The sequence below is a fragment of the Corylus avellana genome, chromosome ca10 (assembly GCF_901000735.1).
Source record: "Corylus avellana chromosome ca10, CavTom2PMs-1.0".
Lineage (NCBI taxonomy): Eukaryota > Viridiplantae > Streptophyta > Magnoliopsida > Fagales > Betulaceae > Corylus > Corylus avellana.
In genome coordinates, this window is record NC_081550.1 from 9433384 (window position 1) to 9443294 (window position 9911).

Sequence of the window (9911 nt, forward strand, 5' to 3'; positions counted from 1 at the left end):
CATTTTTGTTTTTTTATTTTTATTTTTAAAAAAAAAAAAAATTAAGTAAGCGCCACGTGTCAACATTTGATTGGTCCACGTGGACTTTTATTAAGTGAACTAACGGTCAACTAAGATAATGACTAATTTGGTCTATTATCAAAACTATAAGGACTTCCTGTAATAAAAATCAAATCCTAAGGGAGAAAAAATAAAACAACGAAACCCAGGAGTGTATGGAGTATTTAACCCTATTTCTTATTATCTTGTTGCGTTATTTCATCTGTTATATGATATGGTTTTATTGTACAATAAAATGATATCATATAATATCTATTATTAGCCTAATCATCCCAACCACCTAAAACTATTTGTGATCCTACTGGACTTGTAATTTCCATGCAACTTCACATACGCCAAATTACCTTAATTGGTGGACCCCGAATCCAACTAATATAAATTCACACGACTTTTCCTTCTACTTTCGTGGACAAGAGAGGGAGCATTAATGGTGAGTAACTTAATGCTCGCTTCTATCTCGCTTCCAAATTTAATTACCGAAAACACTTGAGCAAGAATAATATATCAATGGTCGGTTATTTGATGAATTACCTACTTTTGTATCTTGAGAATTTGTAATTTTTTTTTTTTTTTAAATTGCAGGAGATCCTAATCCTAAACATAAGAAAAATGATATGAATTTCTTGTTCTTCTCAAAGGAAAAGAAAATAAACTAACAAGCAACTTAAATTCATCTCCTCGTATTGAAGCAATAGCCCAATGTTAAGATTTTACACGATTTCAACATGCCAGGTCAGTCCATTGGGTCGGTGTATTTGCATTTATGTGAGACAACAAATTCTTGACGGCATCTCTGATTTGAAACAAAAAAGCAATGCCCACATACTATATAGAAGCATATAACAATAGCCAAAAGCACATAACAAGATTGCAAAGGCCTTAAGAGACTTCCAAACGAGATAAGCTTGTAATCTCTTGAAGATCTTAATCTTTCTGGTTGCTCAACACTCAACAAGTTTCCAGATATTGTGGATTGTACGACATCTTTACGGTTTATTGATTTGACTAGGACTCATAAAAAAGTTGCCATTATCATATTTACGGTTTCTTATTTTCTTATTTTTTTCTTTTTTATTTTTTTGGCCTTGCCAACAAGCATGTTTGTATGTTTGTAGTGACAGAAGCATCTTTCTTTTCCTTTTGGGTCATCCTAAATTATATATTGGCATTGTTAACGTAATGATTAAATGAATAAATTTATCTTTTTTTATCAACTGAAGTTTTTGGTATAAATGGTAATTTAACGTGGTATAAAAGCATGTCCTGAGTTTGAGCACTGATTCCGCCAAATCACTCCGCATTTAAATTAAATATTATACTTGTTGGGTTTTACCTATTAAATTTACCTCTTCCTATCAGCATAAACATATGAGACAAATGATGATTTAATATAGTATCAAAGTCAGAGGTCCTCCAATTAAAAAAAAAAAAAAAAAGTCAGAGGTCCTAATTTAGCAGTACTCATAAATTATAACATCTTACTACTAAACAATATTTGGGGGAGTCGAAATCCAAAAATTTTGGATTAAAATGCTATTGCCATTTCTAATTAACCATCCACATCCAACCAAAAATCAATCTTGATAGATATTTGCTTTTGAGGTGGATAGTTGCCCGCCAATCGTTTTATGAGAACCAATAATTTAGGACTGATCAATATATCTAATCCCTGTAGTTTACTCGAGAGATGTCTTCACAGGACCTTAATTACCTCATGATATTGGCAGAGAGAGAGAGTAACAGCTTGACTTCAACAACCAGGAGTTGTATTTGCGTGTTATTTCTTATTATCTTGTTGCGTTATTTCTTATACTATTAGCCTAATCATCCCTACTAGCTAAAACTATTTGTGATCCTACTTCAAAAATATTTATGAATATTGACTCGTAATTTCCATGAAACTTCACATACGCCAAATTACCTTAATTGGTGGACCCCGAATCCAACTAAATTTACACGAAATTTCCTTCTACTTTCGTGGACAAGAGAGGGAGCATTAATGGTGAGTAACCTCGCCTTTTCACAACCCGGAAAGCCTTGCATATAACATTAATACCCAAAGCCCTTGTTAGAGAGAAACTGAATTATAGCACTACATTATTAAACAAGTCTCCGATCCATGGCGTCCACGAGTTCGTCTTCTTCCTTAACAACACCTCGATGGAGATACGATGTTTTCCTCAATTTCCACGGTGATGACACCCACATGAGTTTCACAGACCATTTGCATGCTGCTTTGAAATAAAAAGGCATTATCTTGTTTAGAGACGATGAAAAGCTCAGGGGAGGAAAATTTGTTTGGGAAGAGCACTTACAAGCAATACAAGAATCCATGTACGCGATCACCGTTATCTCTCTAAACTATGCTTCCTCTACATGGTGCCTCAATGAACTTTCCAAGATCGTCCAATGCATGAGAGACACGGGGCTCACAATTTTGCCAATTTTCTACCATGTGGATCCTTCCGACGTACGAAACCAGACAAGGACTTTTGCAGAAGCTTTTGCTAGGCATGAAGCCTCTTTGAGGAAAAAAAAAACGAAAGGTTGACATTGAGATGATACAAAAGTGGAGAACTGCTTTGAGAGAAGTGGGCAATATCTTTGGATGGCATGTACATGATAGGTAACATTTAATTAGTCTTTTTTCTTGCCTCACCAACAATCATTTGTGTATTTTTGTAGTGACATAAACATCCTTTCTTTTCTTTTTTTCGTTTTCTTATGGGTCTAGCTAAATCATACATTGGATTTAATTTGGCACCCTCATCATCATAAATTGCTTAGATTTTGTAGAATAAATAAGTACCACAAATATATCTATATGATGAAGTTAAAATTAACACAATAAAGAAATTCAAAACCCAAAAAAAAAAAAGAAATTCAAACAGTACCCATAACAATTCAAGAATCACATCAAAACTGTGATATAAATGGTCAAATTACATCTTACTAATAAACAATATCATTGTCTCACAAATTTACACTTCGTGTAGAGTTGCTTTGATTAATAACAACAGTATGTAGTATATACATTTAATTTGCCTATTTGTGATATCTTTATCTTATTGTGATGATAATGGAGAAAAATGACTATGAAAAACTGAAAAAGGGAATGCAATGCACAAACAAATAAATTAACTGTGGAAACTAACCCTCTGAACTTTTATTAATTTTGCAATTAACTTATAAAGTTCAAAAACTCTGAATTTAATGTATCAAACTTCTAAATTTTTGCAATGTCACCCATCGTTAGGTTTTTTTCCATTAAAATCTTCACATATAGGTGTCAAAATTACCAAAATACCCCACATTTCTTTTTTTGGAAAAAAGAAAAATAAATTGAAAAGATTCGAACATTGTTCAAGATTTAATAGAATTTACAAAAATACTCATGCTTGAATTTTTGCAATTTTTTTTAATCAAAATAATGGGTATATTTTGGGAATTTTTACCTATTTAACTGAAAATACCTAACGAATTGGTGGTATTGCCAAAAAAATTAGAATTTTGATACATTAAATTAAGAGTTTTTTAATTTTTGGGGTAATTGCAAAAGTGGTTAAAGTTCAATGAGGTTAAGTGAAGTTTCCTTAATTAATAAAGATAAAATTATACACACTCTCAAACTATGAAAAAAAAAAAAAAAAAAAAAGGTTTTTATTTGATTGTACGAGGAACCAAGAAAATAAAACCATATTTATGGTGCTACATCATAAATTAAGAATTATAATTTATTTGTTGAATGAGGATAAGCATTGTACATGATTAAGCTTTTTGTCTCTCTATGGCTATATTGTCCTATCTTTTCTATAGGCCCGAATCAAAAGTTGTCGAAGATATTAGTGGAAGGATACTTAGTGGATTGGGTGGTAACTTCTCAAATGTTTCCAAGGTTCTTGTTGGAATAGAATCCCGAGTGGTGGAAATGATGAGCTTACTTAGTATTGGGTTGGATGATGTTCGCTTTTTAGGGATTTATGGGATGGGAGGAATTGGGAAGACAACTCTGTCAAAAGTTATTTATGAAAGAGTTTCTCGTCAATTTGAAGCACGTTGCTTCATTGCTAGTATTAGAGAAGAAACCAGAACTCATGGTTAGTTTATCTACAAAAGCAGCTTCTTTCGGAGATCCTCGTGGAAAGTGAAATTAATATATGGAATAACTATGGGGCAAGAAGAGTGATAGCGAACAGATTATGCAATAAAAAGGTTTTTATTGTTCTTGACGATGTGGATGGAGAAGAACAACTTGAAGCATTAGCAGAGAGCCATGATTGGTTTGGCTAAGGGAGTAGAATCATTATAACAAGTAGAGATCGTCATTTGCTTAACAAACTTATGCATAACACCTATGAGGTGAAGGAGTTGAATAATGCTGAAGCTCTACAACTCTTTAGTTGGAAAGCCTTCAAGAAACCCTATCCTAAAGAAAATTATGTGGAATTGTCTAAGGATGTGATGTATTACGCTCAAGGCCTTCCTTTAACTCTTGAAGTTTTTGGTTCCTTCTTATTTGGTAGACCAATGGCTGCATGGAAAAGTGCCAGGGATCTACTAAAAGAAAATCCTAACGCAAAAATTTTAGATAAACTCAAAATAAGTTTTGATGGATTGGAGAATTTGCAAAAAAAGTTGTTTCTAGATATTGCATGTTTCTTTACTGGAGCATATATAGATAGCATCATGAACAAACTAGAAAGTTTTGGTTACTATCTGAAAATCAATATCGAAGTTCTTGTTGACAAATCTCTTACAACCATCTCATGGGGAAGATTGCGGATGCATGATTTGTTACAAAAAATGGGTCAAAAAATAGTTCATTGTGAGTCTACTGAGGAGCCTGGTGGATGCATAGATTGTGGCGTTATGATGATGTCCTTCACGTATTGAAAAATAATACTGTAAGTGTATTATTCTAGACACATATATAGAGAATTATATTTTTCTTTACTAATTCCTCTAAGTATTTTTCATATATTCACACCACATTAATTTCATTTTTCTTGACTACTAGGGAACTAATGCTATTAAAGGCATTGTCTTGAAATTACCTTTGCAGAAACATGAGCGACTAAATGTTGAAGCATTCTCAAAGATGAAAAAAATTGAAAATGCTTGAGATTAGCAATGTCGTAGATCTTTTACCACGGCTTTCTAAAGCTCGTGATACTCTTGAATGGCATGGAGATCCTTTAAATTTTATGCTAAGCAATGAGTTATGCGTTATGAAATGGTGGGGATATCCTTTGGAATCCTTGCCGACCAGTTTCCAATTAGACAATCTTGTTGATCTCATAATGCATTATAGCTTCATAAAAAAACCGTGGGATGGAAGGAAGGTAAGATTTTGGCTTGCGCAAATGTATTTTATTCTTATTCTTATTCTTCCTTTTTTACTCTTCTTCATTTGATCTATTTTATATAACTATATTTATTGGTCAACTATAACAGAGTTTTAACAGATTAAAACATATTGACTTGAGCCAATCTCGAAACTTGATCGAGACACCAAACTTCGTGGGAGTCCCAAATCTGGGGAAACTAGCGCTTGTACATTGTACAAGTTTGTCTAAGGTCCACCCATCCATTGGATTTCTAAGGTGGCTTAAAGAATTGGACCTACGAGATTGCAAATGTCTTAAGAGACGCCCAGATGAAATCAGCTTGGAATCTCTCGAAGTTCTTTATCTTTCTAGTTGCTCAAGACTCAACAAGTTTCCAAATATTGTTGGTCATATGACATCTTTGTGGGAACTTTATTTGACAGGGACTGCTATAAAAAACTTACCATTATCATTTACGAGTTTGTCGTCTCTTGTATATCTCAATATATCTGATTGCTCAAGACATAAGAAGATCCCAAAGAACTTGAGTGGTATGGAATGTCTAGAAGTGCTTATGGCAAATGGGGCTGCTATAAGAAAATTACCATCCTTCATTGTATCTTTGAAGAAACTCAAAGTCTTAAATGTTGGGGGTAAGCGGGGCTCAGAGCCAATTATAAGTCTTTTGCTCCCAAATTCATTCTCATGTTTAAGCTCTTTAAGAGAACTAGATTTGAGTTATCGCCATATCTCTGATGGAGCAATTCCAAGTGATCTTAGTTGCTTATCTTCACTTTCTTATTTAAATTTGGGAAAAAATATAAAAAAGCCTCCCAAACTACCAGTCGTTTTCGATTTAGCCCTCTAATGTTCCAAAAGTGATAAAGTAGCCCCCAAACTACCAAACTATTGCATTTTGGCCACTCCGTTAGTCAAAACCGTCAGTTTGGACGAAAACTGCAAAACGACGTCATTTTGTTTTTGGTAAGTTACTACAATGCCCTTTTATGAAAAAAAACAAATTTTGGAGAAAAATATAAAAAAGCCCCCCAAACTACCAGCCGTTTTTATTTTAGCCCCCTAATGTTCAGAAAGTGATAAAGTAGCCCCTCAACAAAACGACATTGTTTTGCAGTTTCCGTTCAAACTGACGGTTTTGACTAACGGAGTGGCCAAAATATAATCGTTTGGTAATTTGGGGAGCTACTTTATCACTTTTGAAACATTAGGGGGCTAAATTGAAAACGGCTGATAATTTGGAGGGCTTTTTTATATTTTTCCCTTAAATTTGTCTGGGAACAAATTTACGAGGATGCCTGATAGCGTCTGTCAACTTCCCAAACTTGGAATACTTTCCTTGGCATATTGTAGCAGGCTTCAATTGAGCTCAAATCTTAACAATTCTTTGTTCCCCAATTCATTCTCAGGTTTAAGCTCTTTACGAAAACTAAATCTGAGTTATTGCAATCTATTAGATGGAGCAATCCCCAATGATCTTAGTTGTTTATCCTCACTTCATTCGTTGAACCTAAGCAGGAACAAATTTACGAGAATAGCGGATAGTGTAGGTCAACTTTCTCATCTTTAAGAACTTTTCTTGGATGATTGTAGTTGGCTTCAAGTATTGCCGAAGCTCCCATTGGGATCCAAATACTTGCGTGTAAAAAATTGTCCATCACTGGAGATGTTTTATAACCAAATGGAGATGTGGACTTCAAACGAAAAATTAAGGAGCATTGATTGCTCTTTTGTGGCCGCTTATATTGATTATGATGGCAAACCCTTCAAGATCCTCCATATGCATCCACGAAGCCCTTTATGGATTAACAGCAATGTGAGTCTCTTACTCTCCTTCTTTAACACACATGTATTATGTATAGTACTTTTGGCTGATTTAACATCTTTCTCTTTTACAGAGCCAAAGTTTCTTTTATTATCGTAGCATGTGGCCCTGCGCTTGTGGGATATGGAATCCCAGAGTGGTTCAACCATAAAAGCAGGAATTCGTTTGGAAGAATTCAAATGCATACAGATTTGGGCTCAGATGAGTGGAAGGGTTATGCTCTTTTTATTGTTTATCAAGTTCACGAGCCTGACAGTTACCCCAAAAAGAGAAGAAAACTAAAAGTCAATGAGAATGGGAATTCGAATTCTACAACATTTGATGGCGGAAATCCTAATTTTCCCTACTTTGTTTGTCAATTTCAAGCCAATGAAGTTGATATTGGAAAACCCTTAGTCCTTTGTGTCCCTCGAGCCCCTTGTGTTGGGCCAAATGGATTTTGGGTGTATATACCGAGTGGTTCCGGAGAAGAGCGAGGAATAGTTTGGGTGGATGGGGCAACCTTGAGACTTCAATTACAACAGACAGCCTGAATGTTGAGCTAAAGAAGTGTGGGGCGCGTTTAGTACGTGATAAGCATGATGCATTTGAGTTCTACAAAATTCTGAACACCATTTCTCCACGTGGTTTGGATTTAGAAAGTAACGAGAATCTTTGTTTTCATTTGGACGATGGGTTGGTCTCATGGTGGATGGCCCTATTAAAGGAAATCTAATGTTGTAGCATGTGTGTCAATTGGGTCGCTTGCATGTTGGTCGAATCAATGCAATCCAATGAAGAGGTATAATTTCATCAATTGAGGATCAATCAGCGAACAATAGCGTGGATAGACCATCAGTGCAATAGGTTTAATGCAAGCTCTACAGCTGAGAAAGAAAACAACGATGCTCTCTTTCTCACCCTTCCTCGTTTGCATGCCTGAATCACCTGCCTGTCACTCTGACACCCATGCCAACATCATCCTCTGCTCTCGCGTCACCACCAAAAGAAACTTGAGTGGCAATATTTGGTTTCATTACATTCTCCAGGTAATTTGGTTGCTATTGTCACCTACAGAAAGTGCTAGCAAAAGTAGAATAATGAAGAAGCCATATATGATTTTGATAAATTTGCATTATCATAATATTGGTTGTTTGTGCCAGAGATGTTTACATTGGCAGCTTCGGTGTTTGTAGTGCGTGTCATCATATATGCTTATAGGACCACTAAGTCTCCACACAGACAGGCTACTCTTTCCCACTTCTATTTTCATGCCATTTTTGGTTTAATTTCTCATCCATTTGTTTTTGTTTTGGAGCCAATTTGCTTCTCTCCTGTACAAAACACTTTGAAGACAAGGGATATTGTATCAATAAGTGACCAGAATTTTATGAAATTGTTGTATTAAATGTTGCAGGCTCGCTGGTGTGACTCTAGTGGTTCCAGTGATCAATTTTTGGTGGCCTTCTTTTCCTCCGAAACTGATGAATGGGGTCTACAAGAAACAACTAAACAGAGATCAATGGAAACTCTGGATTGGGCACTATGCCGGCCCCTGGACTAGAGTACTGGTGGATGACACAGAAGTGGTTCCCTTATTGTTCTATTTTGCAAAGACATCCTATTCTTTTTAACAAACGCGATGTAGAAACCATCCAGAAAATGTCACAAGTGTCAATGCCTGATGAGGTTCAGCTTCCCCTTTACTTGTTTAGTGATGGTTTATGGCCAGTTATGACAAAATCATGCGTTTTTGTGTATGCAGCATAAGGTAAGACAACAAGGGGTCTACGAATCCCTGCATAGAGACATAATAGTGCATTTTGGGAACTGGGAATTCGAGCCAATGGAGATTAAAAAATCCATACCCTAACAATGAGGCCTTTGTTCATCTCTGGCATGGACATGAAGATAAACTAGTGCCATTTGAAATGCAACAATATTTGGTGAAGAAGCTCCCCTGGATCAGGTACCATGAGGTTCCTGATGGAGGGCATCTAATGATTCATGAGAGTGGTTTGTGTGAGGCTATGTTCAGGGAACTCTTGCTTGGAGAAAAACCCTCTGTCTTATAGCCTGCTATTAAGAAATATGCTTGTATTGATATATATGTCATATGATATGGCCAATAAAATTCAAGTATAATGATTTCTTTATTTATTTTAGCTTAATAATTTTATGTCGTATATTCAACCTTATTTAGCAAATCATTAGGAGACCTATAACATGGGTTTGTTCTGTTAAAAAGAAAAAAAGAAAAAAGAAAAAAAGAGTGGGTAGTTCCTTTAATCCCAAGGCTATTTTTCAGTATTCATTGGATGCTCTCTTGAGAACTGGGTGGAACAACAAGCACAGTAACTCGACTCACCAAGATGTGGTTTGTGGAGAACTAGAGTGCTCTTATAAGTAAAGAGTTTTTCAATATCTCGGAAGAGAAAGAGCTTTTTGTAATAATTCTTTTCAACCTCCCCCCCACCCCAAAAAAATAAAAAAATAAACTATTTCTCAATAGGTAACAGTAATGAAAACCTTTTGGTTTTTTAAATTCTTCAATCGTAATAATTTTATTTCTTCTTACATTAAAAATATATCCAAGTTGTCTTTTGCCTTTGGACATAAACTATTATGAAACAACCATGGAAATAAACTATGTAATTAAAATTCAGGTCAACAAATTGTCATTTAATTGATCATCATTTTTT

General features: G+C 35.1%; 1 pseudogene; it reads left to right on the top strand.

Moving 5' to 3' along the window:
* Positions 1-8773, top strand: part of LOC132162894 (TMV resistance protein N-like) — an 11077-nt pseudogene extending 2304 nt beyond the window's left edge.
* Positions 8774-9911: the final 1138 nt, after the last annotated feature.